Source organism: Cololabis saira, chromosome 13, assembly GCF_033807715.1.
Source record: "Cololabis saira isolate AMF1-May2022 chromosome 13, fColSai1.1, whole genome shotgun sequence".
NCBI lineage: Eukaryota > Metazoa > Chordata > Actinopteri > Beloniformes > Belonidae > Cololabis > Cololabis saira.
The window spans coordinates 47,208,197-47,225,075 of NC_084599.1; the positions used below are offsets into that span (position 1 = coordinate 47,208,197).

Below are 16,879 nucleotides of genomic sequence, written 5' to 3' on the forward strand. Positions count from 1 at the left end.
TGACAGTGGACTTCAGGAAAAACCCACTGCCACTCCCCCCCCTCACCATCCTCAACAGCACCGTCTCCTCCACAGACTCCTTCAGGTTCCTGGGGTCCACCGTCTCCCGGGACCTGAAGTGGTCCACCCACATCAACTCCATCAGGAAGAAGGCGCAACAGAGGTTGTACTTCCTGCGGCAGCTCAGGAAGTTCAACCTGCCACAGCAGCTGCTGATCACATTTTACACTAAAATAATCCAGTCTGTTCTCTGCTCTTCCATCACTGTCTGGTTTGGATCAGCCACCAAACTAGACAGGCACAGACTGCAACGGACCATCAGGACTGCAGAGAGGATAGTTGGGACTAACCTCCCATCTATCCACGACCTGTACCGGTCCAGGACCAGGAAACGGGCAGGTCGAATCTCTGCAGACCCCTCACACCCGGGACACCGCCTGTTCCAACTCCTCCCCTCTGGACGGCGCTACAGAGCTCTGTGCGCCAAAACCTCCAGACACAAAGACAGTTTCTTCCCGCAAGCGGTTGCTCTGATGAACTCCCACAAATAATAAGTCTCAGAGTAACCAAACACGTGCAATAAAAATCATCCAGCACCCTCTTAAATAATCATGTCTGCCTCACTCTGCTGCACCTCTCACTTTTGTACTTCCTTTTGTATAATTTTTTGTATTTTTTGTATAATTTGTCTGTTAAAATTGTATATAGGTTATACTATACTTATTCTTATTTTTATTCAGAACTATCCTTCTTTTATCACTACCTCAAACTGCTGCACCTTAAAATGTTAAAATGTTTATACTGTAGATAGTAATACCACATTTGTTTATTGTTTATTTGTTTATTGTTTATTTTTTTACTACCAAAGAGCGAAATAACCGAATCAAATTCCTTGTTGGACAATGTTCGAACCTGGCCAATAAAGCTGATTCTGATTCTGATTCTGATTCTCATGCTCCCCACATCTGGAATACATCAGCGTGAAATGCCGGCCGTCTTACCTTCCAAGAGAATTTGCCTCGGTGATCCTGGTCGGAGTTTACATTCCACCCTCAGCCAACGCTAACAACGCCATCACCAAGCTCGCCAACTACATCTCTTCCGTGGAAAGTCATCACCACGATGCCGCAGTAATCGCGCTGGGCGACTTCAACCACGCCGACTTGTCCACCGAGCTCCCCAGCTACATTCAACAGGTGACCTGCCCCAGCAGGGGCAACGACACGCTCGACCACTGCTATGTGGCGTCCAGCGATGCATACCGGTCTTTTCCGCGCACCGCTGGGAAACTCGGACTACGCCATCCTCCTCCTCATTCCCAGATACCGCCAGAAAGTTAAAACCATCAAAGCCACCGAAAAAACAGCTAAATCCTGGTCCATCTCCAACATCGACACCCTGCGTGCCAGCTTCGACTGTACGGACTGGGACGTTTTCAGACCAGGTGTGGAGAGCGCAGATGACCTCGATCAGCTGTATGACCTCGATCAGCAGTATGACCTCGATCAGCAGTATGACGCGATGACATCATGGATCAACCTCTGCCAGGAGACGTACATCACCACCAAAACCGTGAGAATGCACAGCAATAATAAACCATGGTTTAACAAAGAAATTCAACTTCTACGTAAAAAAAAAGAACACAGCTTACCACAGTGGAAACAAGGAACTATATAACTCTGCAAACTCAGAACTTAGATCAGCCATCAGGAAAGCAAAAGCACAATATGGAAAACACTTAGAAAATCAGCTCACAACTAACAACACCAAAACAGTTTGGAATAAATTAAAAAACATGACCAACATGAACAATAACCCCCCCATATCCATCACAGACCCCCAGCTACCGGACAAGTTAAATAAATTCTAAACTCATTTTGAACAGTCCCCTGTATCTCCATACTCTCCCTTTTTATGGATTTTAGTTCTGCCTTCAACACCATAGACCCGGTCAAACCGGTCAAACATTCACCCCTCCCTATGTCACCTCATCAGAGGGTTAGGATAGGCGGACTCCTGTCCGGCCCCCTGGCCCTCAGTACTGGTGCCCCCCAGGGCTGTGTCCTCTCCCCCTGACCCTCAGTACTGGTGCCCCCCAGGGCTGTGTCCTCTCCCCCTGACCCTCTGTACTGGTGCCCCCCAGGGCTGTGTCCTCTCCCCCTGACCCTCAGTACTGGAGCCCCCCAGGGCTGTGTCCTCTCCCCCTGACCCTCAGTACTGGTGCCCCCCAGGGCTGTGTCCTCTCCCCCTGACCCTCAGTACTGGTGCCCCCCAGGGCTGTGTCCTCTCCCCCTGACCCTCAGTACTGGTGCCCCCCAGGGCTGTGTCCTCTCCCCCTGGCCCTCAGTACTGGTGCCCCCCAGGGCTGTGTCCTCTCCCCCTGGCCCTCAGTACTGGTGCCCCCCAGGGCTGTGTCCTCTCCCCCTGGCTCTTCTCCATCTACACCAACTTCCTCACATCTCACCACACCAGGACCTGGACCTGGACCTGGACCTGGATCTGGACCTGGACCAGGACCAGGACCTGGACCTGGACCTGGACCTGGACAGCTACAGAGCTCTGCATGAACACCTGCATGAACACCTGCATGAACACCTGCATAAACACCTGCATGAACACCTGCATTAACACCTGCATAAACACCTGCATGAACAACTGCATTAACACCTGTGTCATTAACACCTGCATGAACACCTGCATGAACACCTGCATGAACACCTGCATAAACACCTGCATGAACACCTGCATGAACACCTGTATAAACACCTGCATGAACACCTGTATAAACACCTGCATAAACACCTGCATAAACACCTGCATGAACACCTGCATGAACACCTGTATAAACACCTGCATAAACACCTGTATAAACACCTGCATGAACACCTGCATAAACACCTGCATGAACACCTGCATGAACACCTGTATAAACACCTGCATGAACACCTGTATAAACACCTGCATAAACACCTGCATAAACACCTGCATGAACACCTGCATTAACACCTGCATAAACACCTGCATGAACAACTGCATGAACACCTGCATAAACACCTGTATGAACACCTGCATGAACACCTGCATGAACACCTGCATGAACACCTGCATTAACACCTGCATGAACACCTGCATGAACACCTGCATGAACACCTGCATGAACACCTGCATAAACACCTGCATAAACACCTGTGTCATTAACACCTGCATAAACACCTGTGTCATAAACACCTGCATGAACACCTGTATAAACACCTGTGTCATTAACACCTGCATGGACACCTGCATGAACACCTGTGTCATAAACACCTGCATGAACACCTGTGTCATTAACACCTGCATGAACACCTGTGTCATTAACACCTGCATGGACACCTGTGTCATTAACACCTGCATAAACACCTGCATGAACACCTGTGTCATTAACACCTGCATAAACACCTGCATGAAGACCTGTGTCATTAACACCTGCATAAACACCTGCATGAACACCTGTGTCATTAACACCTGCATAAACACCTGCATGAACACCTGTGTCATTAACACCTGCATAAACACCTGCATGAACACCTGTGTCATTAACACCTGCATAAACACCTGCATAAACACCTGCATGAACACCTGCATAAACACCTGCATAAACACCTGCATGAACACCTGCATAAACACCTGCATGAACACTTGCATAAACACCTGCATAAACACCTGCATAAACACCTGCATGAACACCTGCATAAACACCTGCATAAACACCTGCATGAACACCTGCATTAACACCTGCATAAACACCTGCATGAACACCTGCATAAACACCTGTGTCATAAACACCTGCATAAACACCTGCATAAACACCTGCATGAACACCTGTATAAACACCTGCATAAACACCTGCATGAACACCTGTGTCATTAACACCTGCATGAACACCTGCATGAACACCTGTATAAACACCTGCATGAACACCTGCATAAACACCTGCATGAACACCTGTATAAACACCTGCATAAACACCTGTATAAACACCTGCATGAACACCTGCATAAACACCTGCATAAACACCTGTATAAACACCTGCATAAACACCTGCATAAACACCTGCATGAACACCTGCATGAACACCTGCATAAACACCTGCATGAACACCTGCATAAACACCTGCATAAACACCTGTATAAACACCTGCATGAACACCTGTGTCATTAACACCTGCATGAACACCTGCATGAACACCTGCATGAACACCTGTGTCATTAACACCTGCATGAACACCTGCATGAACACCTGTGTCATTAACACCTGCATAAACACCTGTGTCATTAACACCTGCATGAACACCTGTGTCATTAACACCTGCATAAACACCTGCATAAACACCTGCATAAACACCTGCATAAACACCTGTGTTATTAGCACCTGCATGAACACCTTCATGAACACCTGTGTCATGAACACCTGCATGAACACCTGCATGAACACCTGCATGAACACCTGTGTCATTAACACCTGCATGAACACCTGTGTCATTAACACCTGCATGAACACCTGCATAAACACCTGCATTAACACCTGCATGAACACCTGTATAAACACCTGCATAAACACCTGCATGAACACCTGTATAAACACCTGCATGAACACCTGCATGAACACCTGCATGAACACCTGTATAAACACCTGCATGAACACCTGCATGAACACCTGCATGAACACCTGTATAAACACCTGCATGAACACCTGCATGAACACCTGCATGAACACCTGTATAAACACCTGCATGAACACCTGCATGAACACCTGCATGAACACCTGCATAAACACCTGCATAAACACCTGCATAAACACCTGCATGAACACCTGTGTCATTAACACCTGCATGAACACCTGTGTCATTAACACCTGCATAAACACCTGCATAAACACCTGCATGAACACCTGTATGAACACCTGCATGAACACCCGCATGAACACCTGCATGAACACCTGTGTCATTAACACCTGCATGAACACCTGTGTCATTAACCACCTGCATGAACACCTGTATAAACACCTGCATGAACACCTGCATAAACACCTGCATGAACACCCGCATGAACACCTGCATGAACACCTGCATAAACACCTGCATAAACACCTGCATGAACACCTGCATAAACACCTGCATGAACACCTGCATAAACACCTGTGTCATTAACACCTGCATGAACACCTGCATGAACACCTGCATAAACACCTGCATAAACACCTGCATAAACACCTGCATAAACACCTGCATGAACACCTGCATTAACACCTGCATGAACACCTGTATAAACACCTGCATGAACACCTGCATAAACACCTGCATGAACACCTGCATAAACACCTGCATGAACACCTGTATAAACACCTGCATGAACACCTGCATGAACACCTGCATGAACACCTGTATAAACACCTGCATGAACACCTGCATAAACACCTGCATAAACACCTGCATGAACACCTGCATGAACACCTGCATGAACACCTGCATAAACACCTGCATAAACACCTGCATAAACACCTGCATGAACACCTGCATGAACACCTGCATAAACACCTGCATAAACACCTGCATAAACACCTGCATGAACACCTGCATGAACACCTGCATAAACACCTGCATAAACACCTGCATAAACACCTGCATGAACACCTGCATGAACACCTGCATAAACACCTGCATGAACACCTGCATTAACACCTGCATGAACACCTGTATGAACACCTGCATAAACACCTGCATAAACACCTGCATGAACACCTGCATAAACACCTGCATAAACACCTGCATAAACACCTGCATAAACACCTGCATGAACACCTGTGTCATAAACACCTGCATAAACACCTGCATGAACACCTGCATGAACACCTGTGTCATAAACACCTGCATAAACACCTGCATGAACACCTGTGTCATAAACACCTGCATGACCACCTGCATGAACACCTGCATGAACACCTGTATAAACACCTGTATAAACACCTGCATGAACACCTGCATGAACACCTGCATAAACACCTGCATGAACACCTGCATTAACACCTGCATGAACACCTGCATGAACACCTGCATAAACACCTGCATAAACACCTGCATGAACACCTGCATAAACACCTGCATAAACACCTGTATAAACACCTGCATGAACACCTGTGTCATAAACACCTGCATGAACACCTGCATGAACACCTGTGTCATTAACACCTGCATGAACACCTGTGTCATTAACACCTGCATGAACACCTGCATGAACACCTGTGTCATTAACACCTGCATAAACACCTGCATGAACACCTGTGTCATAAACACCTGCATAAACACCTGCATGAACACCTGTGTCATTAACACCTGCATAAACACCTGCATGAACACCTGTGTCATAAACACCTGCATAAACACCTGCATGAACACCTGTGTCATAAACACCTGCATAAACACCTGCATGAACACCTGTGTCATAAACACCTGCATGAACACCTGCATGAACACCTGCATGAACACCTGTATAAACACCTGTATAAACACCTGCATGAACACCTGCATGAACACCTGCATAAACACCTGCATGAACACCTGCATTAACACCTGCATGAACACCTGCATGAACACCTGCATAAACACCTGCATAAACACCTGCATGAACACCTGCATAAACACCTGCATAAACACCTGTATAAACACCTGCATGAACACCTGTGTTATAAACACCTGCATAAACACCTGCATGAACACCTGTGTCATAAACACCTGCATAAACACCTGCATGAACACCTGTGTCATAAACACCTGCATGAACACCTGCATGAACACCTGCATGAACACCTGTGTCATTAACACCTGTGTCATTAACACCTGCATGAACACCTGTGTCATAAACACCTGCATGAACACCTGTGTCATTAACACCTGCATGAACACCTGCATGAACACCTGCATGAACACCTGCATGAACACCTGTGTCATTGACACCTGCATGAACACCTGCATGAACACCTGCATGAACACCTGTGTCATTAACACCTGTGTCATTAACACCTGCATAAACACCTGCATGAACACCTGTGTCATTAAAACCTGCATAAACACCTGTGTTATTAGCACCTGCATGAACACCTGCATGAACACCTGCATAAACACCTGCATAAACACCTGCATGAACACCTGCATGAACACCTGTGTCATTAACCACCTGCATGAACACCTGCATGAACACCTGCATAAACACCTGCATGAACACCCGCATGAACACCTGCATGAACACCTGCATAAACACCTGCATAAACACCTGCATGAACACCTGCATAAACACCTGCATAAACACCTGCATAAACACCTGTGTCATTAACACCTGCATAAACACCTGCATAAACACCTGTGTCATTAACACCTGCATGAACACCTGCATGAACACCTGCATAAACACCTGCATAAACACCTGCATAAACACCTGCATAAACACCTGCATGAACACCTGTGTCATTAACACCTGCATGAACACCTGTATAAACACCTGCATGAACACCTGCATAAACACCTGCATAAACACCTGCATAAACACCTGCATGAACACCTGTGTCATTAACACCTGCATGAACACCTGTATAAACACCTGCATGAACACCTGCATAAACACCTGCATGAACACCTGCATGAACACCTGCATAAACACCTGCATGAACACCTGTATAAACACCTGCATGAACACCTGCATGAACACCTGCATAAACACCTGCATGAACACCTGCATAAACACCTGCATGAACACCTGTATAAAACATCTCTCACCTCCTCCTCTTTCTCCATCTCTACCTCCATCCTCCTCCTCTTTCTTCATCTCTACCTCCAACCTCCTCCTCTTTCTCCATCTCTACCTCCATCCTCCTCCTCTTTCTTCATCTCTACCTCCAACCTCCTCCTCTTTCTTCTCTACCTCCAACCTCCTCCTCTTCACCATCTCTACCTCCAACCTCCTCCTCTTTCTCCATCTCTACCTCCAACCTCCTCCTCTTCTCCTACACCATCCTCCTCCTCTTCTCTCTACCTCAACCTCCTCCTCTTCTCCATCTCTACCTCCAACCTCCTCCTCTCTTCATCCAACCTCCACCTCCACCCTCAACCCTACCTCCATCCTCCTCCTCTTCTCTCTACCTCCAACCTCCTCCTCTTTCTTCATCTCAACCTCCAACCTCCACCTCTTCTCCATCTCTACCTCCAACCACCTCCTCTTCTTCACCTCTACCACCACCCCTCCTCTTCTCCATCTCTACCTCCAACCTCCTCCTCTTTCTTCATCTCTACCTCCAACCTCCTCCTCTTCTCCATCTCTACCTCCAACCTCCTCCTCTTCTCATCTCTACCTCCAACCTCCTCCTCTTTCTCATCTCTACCTCCAACCTCCTCCCTTCACACTCTACCTCCAACCACCTCCCTCTCAACCTACCCCAACCTCCTCCTCTTTCTCCATCTCTACCTCCATCCTCCTCCTCTTTCTCATCTCTACCTCCAACCTCCTCCTCTTTCTCCATCTCTACCTCCAACCTCCTCCTCTTTCTTCATCCTACCTCCAACCTCCTCCTCTTTCTTCATCTCTACCTCCAACCTCCTCCTCTTTCTCCATCTCTACCTCCATCCTCCTCCTCTTCACCACTCAAACCTCCAACCTCCTCCTCTTTCTCCATCTCTACCTCATCCTCCTCCTCTTCTCATCTCTACCTCCACCTCCTCCTCTTTCTCATCTCTACCTCCATCCTCCTCCTCTTTCTTCATCTCTACCTCCAACCTCCTCCTCTTTCTCCATCTCTACCTCCAACCTCCTCCTCTTTCTTCATCTCTACCTCCAACCTCCTCCTCTTTCTCCATCTCTACCTCCAACCTCCTCCTCTTCTTCATCTCTCTACCTCCAACCTCCTCCTCTTTCTCCATCTCTACCTCCATCCTCCTCCTCTTTCTCATCTCTACCTCCAACCTCCTCCTCTTTCTTCCATCTCTCTACCTCCACCTCCTCCACTTTCTTCATCTCTACCTCCAACCTCCTCCTCTTTCTCCATCTCTACCTCCAACCTCCTCCTCTTTCTCCATCTCTACCTCCAACCTCCTCCTCTTTCTCCATCTCTACCTCCAACCTCCTCCTCTTTCTTCATCTCTCTACCTCCAACCTCCTCCTCTTTCTCCATCTCTACCTCCATCCTCCTCCTCTTTCTCATCTCTACCTCCAACCTCCTCCTCTTTCATCTCTCTACCTCCAACCTCCTCCTCTTTCTTCATCTCTACCTCCAACCTCCTCCTCTTTCTCCATCTCTACCTCCAACCTCCTCCTCTTTCTCCATCTCTACCTCCAACCTCCTCCTCTTTCTCCATCTCTACCTCCAACCTCCTCCTCTTTCTCCATCTCTACCTCCAACCTCCTCCTCTTTCTCCATCTCTACCTCCAACCTCCTCCTCTTTCTCCATCTCTACCTCCAACCTCCTCCTCTTTCCTCCATCTCTACCTCCAACCTCCTCCTCTTTCTCCATCATCTCTACCTCCAACCTCCTCCTCTTCTCCATCTCTACCTCCATCCTCCTCCTCTTTCCTCATCTCTCTACCTCCAACCTCCTCCTCTTTCTCATCTCTACCTCCAACCTCCTCCTCTTTCTTCATCTCTACCTCCAACCTCCTCCTCTTTCTCCATCTCTACCTCCATCCTCCTCCTCTTTCTCCATCTCTACCTCCAACCTCCTCCTCTTTCTCCATCTCTACCTCCAACCTCCTCCTCTTTCTTCATCTCTACCTCCAACCTCCTCCTCTTTCTTCATCTCTACCTCCAACCTCCTCCTCTTTCTTCATCTCTACCTCCATCCTCCTCCTCTTTCTTCCATCTCTACCTCCATCCTCCTCCTCTTTCTCCATCTCTACCTCCAACCTCCTCCTCTTTCTTCATCTCTACCTCCAACCTCCTCCTCTTTCTTCATCTCTACCTCCAACCTCCTCCTCTTTCTTCATCTCTACCTCCAACCTCCTCCTCTTTCTTCATCTCTACCTCCAACCTCCTCCTCTTTCTCCATCTCTACCTCCAACCTCCTCCTCTTTCTCATCTCTACCTCCATCCTCCTCCTCTTTCTTCATCTCTACCTCCATCCTCCTCCTCTTTCTCATCTCTCTACCTCCAACCTCCTCCTCTTTCTCCATCTCTACCTCCAACCTCCTCCTCTTTCTCCATCTCTACCTCCATCCTCCTCCTCTTTCTCCATCTCTCTACCTCCAACCTCCTCCTCTTTCTCCATCTCTACCTCCAACCTCCTCCTCTTTCTCCATCTCTACCTCCAACCTCCTCCTCTTTCTCCATCTCTACCTCCAACCTCCTCCTCTTTCTCATCTCTACCTCCATCCTCCTCCTCTTTCTCCATCTCTACCTCCAACCTCCTCCTCTTTCTTCATCTCTACCTCCAACCTCCTCCTCTTTCTTTCTCTCTACCTCCAACCTCCTCTCTTTCTTCATCTCTACTCCAACCTCCTCCTCTTTCTCATCTCTACCTCCAACCTCCTCCTCTTTCTTCATCTCTACCTCCATCCTCCTCCTCTTTCTCCATCTCTCTACCTCCATCCTCCTCCTCTTTCTCCATCTCTAACCTCCAACCTCCTCCTCTTTCTTCATCTCTACCTCCATCCTCCTCCTCTTTCTCCATCTCTACCTCCAACCTCCTCCTCTTTCTCATCTCTACCTCCAACCTCCTCCTCTTTCTTCATCTCTACCTCCAACCTCCTCCTCTTTCTCCATCTCTACCTCCATCCTCCTCCTCTTTCTTCATCTCTACCTCCAACCTCCTCCTCTTTCTCCATCTCTACCTCCAACCTCCTCCTCTTTCTCTCTACCTCCATCCTCCTCCTCTTTCTTCATCTCTACCTCCTCCTCCTCTTTCTTCATCTCTACCTCCAACCTCCTCCTCTTTCTCCATCTCTACCTCCAACCTCCTCCTCTTTCTCCATCTCTACCTCCATCCTCCTCCTCTTTCTTCATCTCTACCTCCAACCTCCTCCTCTTTCTCCATCTCTACCTCCAACCTCCTCTTCTTTCTTCATCTCTACCTCCATCCTCCTCCTCTTCTTCATCTCTACCTCCAACCTCCTCCTCTTTCTCCATCTCTACCTCCAACCTCCTCCTCTTTCTTCATCTCTACCTCCAACCTCCTCCTCTTTCTCATCTCTACCTCCATCCTCCCTCTTTCTTCATCTCTACCTCCAACCTCCTCCTCTTTCTCCATCTCTACCTCCAACCTCCTCCTCTTCTTCATCTCTACCTCCATCCTCCTCCTCTTTCTTCATCTCTACCTCCATCCTCCTCCTCTTTCTCCATCTCTACCTCATCCTCCTCCTCTTTCTCATCTCTCTACCTCCAACCTCCTCCTCTTTCTCATCTCTACCTCCAACCTCCTCCTCTTTCTTCATCTCTCTACCTCCAACCTCCTCCTCTTTCTCTTCATCTCTACCTCCAACCTCCCCTCTTTCTCCATCTCTACCTCCATCCTCCTCCTCTTTCTTCATCTCTACCTCCAACCTCCTCCTCTTTCTCCATCTCTACCTCCATCCTCCTCCTCTTTCTCCATCTCTACCTCCAACCTCCTCCTCTTTCTTCATCTCTACCTCCATCCTCCTCCTCTTTCTTCATCTCTCTACCTCCAACCTCCTCCTCTTTCTTCATCTCTACCTCCAACCTCCTCCTCTTTCTCCATCTCTACCTCCAACCTCCTCCTCTTTCTTCATCTCTACCTCCATCCTCCTCCTCTTTCTCATCTCTACCTCCAACCTCCTCCTCTTTCTCCATCTCTACCTCCAACCTCCTCCTCTTTCTTCATCTCTCTACCTCCATCCTCCTCCTCTTTCTTCATCTCTACCTCCAACCTCCTCCTCTTTCTCCATCTCTACCTCCAACCTCCTCCTCTTTCTCCATCTCTACCTCCAACCTCCTCCTCTTTCTCCATCTCTACCTCCATCCTCCTCCTCTTTCTCCATCTCTCTACCTCCAACCTCCTCCTCTTTCTCCATCTCTACCTCCAACCTCCTCCTCTTTCTTCATCTCTCTACCTCCATCCTCCTCCTCTTTCTTCATCTCTACCTCCAACCTCCTCCTCTTCTCATCTCTACCTCCATCCTCCTCCTCTTTCTTCATCTCTACCCTCCAACCTCCTCCTCTTTCTCCATCTCTACCTCCAACTCCTCCTCTTTCTTCATCTCTACCTCCAACCTCCTCCTCTTCTTCATCTCTACCTCCATCCTCCTCCTCTTTCTCCATCTCTACCTCCAACCTCCTCCTCTTTCTCCATCTCTACCTCCATCCTCCTCCTCTTCTCCATCTCTACCTCCAACCTCCTCCTCTTCTCCATCTCTACCTCCATCCTCCTCCTCTTTCTCCATCTCTACCTCCAACCTCCTCCTCTTTCTTCATCTCTACCTCCAACCTCCTCCTCTTTCTCCATCTCTACCTCCATCCTCCTCCTCTTTCTCATCTCTACCTCCAACCTCCTCCTCTTTCTCCATCTCTACCTCCATCCTCCTCCTCTTTCTCCATCTCTACCTCCAACCTCCTCCTCTTCTTCATCTCTACCTCCAACCTCCTCCTCTTTCTCCATCTCTACCTCCAACCTCCTCCTCTTTCTCCATCTCTACCTCCATCCTCCTCCTCTTCTCCATCTCTACCTCCAACCTCCTCCTCTTTCTCCATCTCTACCTCCAACCTCCTCCTCTTTCTCCATCTCTACCTCCATCCTCCTCCTCTTTCTCCATCTCTACCTCCAACCTCCTCCTCTTTCTTCATCTCTACCTCCAACCTCCTCCTCTTTCTTCATCTCTAACCTCCATCCTCCTCCTCTTTCTCCATCTCTACCTCCAACCTCCTCCTCTTTCTTCATCTCTACCTCCAACCTCCTCCTCTTTCTTCATCTCTACCTCCAACCTCCTCCTCTTTCTCCATCTCTACCTCCATCCTCCTCCTCTTTCTTCATCTCTACCTCCAACCTCCTCCTCTTTCTCCATCTCTACCTCCATCCTCCTCCTCTTTCTCCATCTCTCTACCTCCATCCTCCTCCTCTTTCTCTTCATCTCTACCTCCAACCTCCTCCTCTTTCTCCATCTCTACCTCCATCCTCCTCCTCTTTCTCCATCTCTACCTCCATCCTCCTCCTCTTTCTCATCTCTACCTCCATCCTCCTCCTCTTCTCCATCTCTCTACCTCCATCCTCCTCCTCTTCTTCATCTCTACCTCCAACCTCCTCCTCTTTCTCCATCTCTACCTCCATCCTCCTCCTCTTCTCATCTCTACCTCCAACCTCCTCCTCTTTCTTCATCTCTACCTCCAACCTCCTCCTCTTTCTCATCTCTACCTCCATCCTCCTCCTCTTTCTCCATCTCTACCTCCAACCTCCTCCTCTTTCTCCATCTCTACCTCCAACCTCCTCCTCTTTCTCATCTCTACCTCCAACCTCCTCCTCTTTCTTCATCTCTACCTCCAACCTCCTCCTCTTTCTCCATCTCTACCTCCATCCTCCTCCTCTTTCTCCATCTCTACCTCCAACCTCCTCCTCTTCTTCATCTCTACCTCCAACCTCCTCCTCTTTCTCCATCTCTACCTCCAACCTCCTCCTCTTTCTCATCTCTACCTCCATCCTCCTCCTCTTTCTCCATCTCTACCTCCAACCTCCTCCTCTTTCTCCATCTCTACCTCCAACCTCCCCTCTTCTCCATCTCTACCTCCATCCTCCTCCTCTTCTCCATCTCTACCTCCAACCTCCTCCTCTTTCTTCATCTCTACCTCCAACCTCCTCCTCTTTCTCATCTCTACCTCCAACCTCCTCCTCTTCTCCATCTCTACCTCCAACCTCCTCCTCTTTCTCCATCTCTACCTCCAACCTCCTCCTCTTTCTCCATCTCTACCTCCATCCTCCTCCTCTTTCTCCATCTCTACCTCCAACCTCCTCCTCTTTCTCATCTCTACCTCCAACCTCCTCCTCTTTCTTCATCTCTACCTCCAACCTCCTCCTCTTCTCATCTCTACCTCCAACCTCCTCCTCTTTCTCATCTCTACCTCCAACCTCCTCCTCTTTCTTCATCTCTACCTCCAACCTCCTCCTCTTTCTTCCATCTCTACCTCCATCCTCCTCCTCTTTCTCCATCTCTCTACCTCCAACCTCCTCCTCTTTCTCCATCTCTACCCAACCTCCTCCTCTTCTCTCTACCTCCAACCTCCTCCTCTTTCTCCATCTCTACCTCCAACCTCCTCCTCTTTCTCCATCTCTACCTCCAACCTCCTCCTCTTTCTTCATCTCTACCTCCATCCTCCTCCTCTTTCTTCATCTCTACCTCCAACCTCCTCCTCTTTCTCCATCTCTACCTCCAACCTCCTCCTCTTTCTCCATCTCTACCTCCATCCTCCTCCTCTTTCTCCATCTCTACCTCCATCCTCCTCCTCTTTCTTCATCTCTACCTCCAACCTCCTCCTCTTTCTCCATCTCTACCTCCAACCTCCTCCTCTTTCTTCATCTCTACCTCCATCCTCCTCCTCTTTCTTCATCTCTACCTCCAACCTCCTCCTCTTTCTCCATCTCTACCTCCAACCTCCTCCTCTTTCTTCATCTCTACCTCCATCCTCCTCCTCTTTCTTCATCTCTACCTCCATCCTCCTCCTCTTTCTCCATCTCTACCTCCATCCTCCTCCTCTTTCTTCATCTCTACCTCCAACCTCCTCCTCTTTCTCCATCTCTACCTCCAACCTCCTCCTCTTTCTCCATCTCTCTACCTCCATCCTCCTCCTCTTTCTCATCTCTACCTCCAACCTCCTCCTCTTTCTCCATCTCTACCTCCAACCTCCTCCTCTTTCTCATCTCTACCTCCAACCTCCTCCTCTTTCTTCATCTCTACCTCCAACCTCCTCCTCTTCTCTCATCTCTACCTCCAACCTCCTCCTCTTTCTCATCTCTACCTCCAACCTCCTCCTCTTTCATCATCTCTACCTCCAACCTCCTCCTCTTTCTCCATCTCTACCTCCAACCTCCTCCTCTTTCTTCATCTCTACCTCCAACCTCCTCCTCTTTCTCCATCTCTCTACCTCCAACCTCTCCTCTTTCTCATCTCTACCTCCAACCTCCTCCTCTTTCTCATCTCTACCTCCAACCTCCTCCTCTTTCTTCATCTCTACCTCCAACCTCCTCCTCTTTCTCCATCTCTACCTCCAACCTCCTCCTCTTTCTTCATCTCTACCTCCAACCTCCTCCTCTTCTTCATCTCTACCTCCAACCTCCTCCTCTTTCTCATCTCTACCTCCAACCTCCTCCTCTTTCTTCATCTCTACCTCCAACCTCCTCCTCTTTCTCATCTCTACCTCCAACCTCCTCCTCTTTTCTCATCTCTACCTCCAACCTCCTCCTCTTTCTTCATCTCTACCTCCAACCTCCTCCTCTTTCTCATCTCTACCTCCAACCTCCTCCTCTTTCTTCCATCTCTACCTCCAACCTCCTCCTCTTTCTTCATCTCTACCTCCAACCTCCTCCTCTTTCTCATCTCTACCTCCATCCTCCTCCTCTTTCTTCATCTCTACCTCCAACCTCCTCCTCTTTCTCCATCTCTACCTCCATCCTCCTCTTCTTCATCTCTACCTCCAACCTCCTCCTCTTTCTCATCTCTACCTCCAACCTCCTCCTCTTTCTCCATCTCTACCTCCAACCTCCTCCTCTTTCTTCATCTCTACCTCCAACCTCCTCCTCTTTCTCATCTCTACCTCCAACCTCCTCCTCTTTCTCATCTCTACCTCCAACCTCCTCCTCTTTCTCTCTACCTCCAACCTCCTCCTCTTTCTCATCTCTACCTCCAACCTCCTCCTCTTTCTCATCTCTACCTCCAACCTCCTCCTCTTTCTTCATCTCTACCTCCAACCTCCTCCTCTTTCTCCATCTCTACCTCCAACCTCCTCCTCTTTCTTCATCTCTACCTCCAACCTCCTCCTCTTTCTCCATCTCTACCTCCAACCTCCTCCTCTTTCTTCATCTCTACCTCCAACCTCCTCCTCTTTCTCATCTCTACCTCCAACCTCCTCCTCTTTCTTCATCTCTACCTCCAACCTCCTCCTCTTTCTCCATCTCTACCTCCAACCTCCTCCTCTTTCTTCATCTCTACCTCCAACCTCCTCCTCTTCTCCATCTCTACCTCCAACCTCCTCCTCTTTCTTCATCTCTACCTCCAACCTCCTCCTCTTTCTTCATCTCTACCTCCAACCTCCTCCTCTTTCTCCATCTCTACCTCCAACCTCCTCCTCTTTCTCATCTCTACCTCCAACCTCCTCCTCTTCTCCATCTCTACCTCCAACCTCCTCCTCTTTCTCCATCTCTACCTCCAACCTCCTCCTCTTTCTCCATCTCTACCTCCAACCTCCTCCTCTTTCTCCATCTCTACCTCCAACCTCCTCCTCTTTCTCCATCTCTACCTCCAACCTCCTCCTCTTTCTCCATCTCTACCTCCAACCTCCTCCTCTTTCTCCACTCTACCTCCAACCTCCTCCCTCTTTCTCATCTCTACCTCCTCATCCTCCTCCTCTTTCTTCATCTCTACACAAATCCAACCTCCTCCTCTCTCCATCTCTAGCCTCCAGACGCTCCTCCTCTTTCTTCATCTCTACCGTCCCAACCTCCTCCTCTTTCTCATCGCTACCTCCATCCTCCTCTTTCTTCATCTCTACCTCAAACCTCCTCCTCTTTCTCCCTATCTCTACCTCCAACCTCCTCCTCTTCTTCACATCTCTACCTCCAATCCTCACTCCTCTTTCTTCATCCTCTACCTCCATCCTCCGTCTTTCCTCTCTACCGCCATCCTCCTCCTCGTTTCTTCATCTCTAC

The 16,879-nt window shown here is 48.7% G+C and overlaps 1 protein-coding gene across 1 annotated transcript in view; it reads right to left on the minus strand.

Annotated features, from left to right (window-relative positions):
* The window catches only part of LOC133458730 (phosphatase and actin regulator 1-like), an 80,253-nt gene that overhangs the window by 58,377 nt on the left and 4,997 nt on the right, over positions 1-16,879 (minus strand). The window lies entirely within an intron of this gene.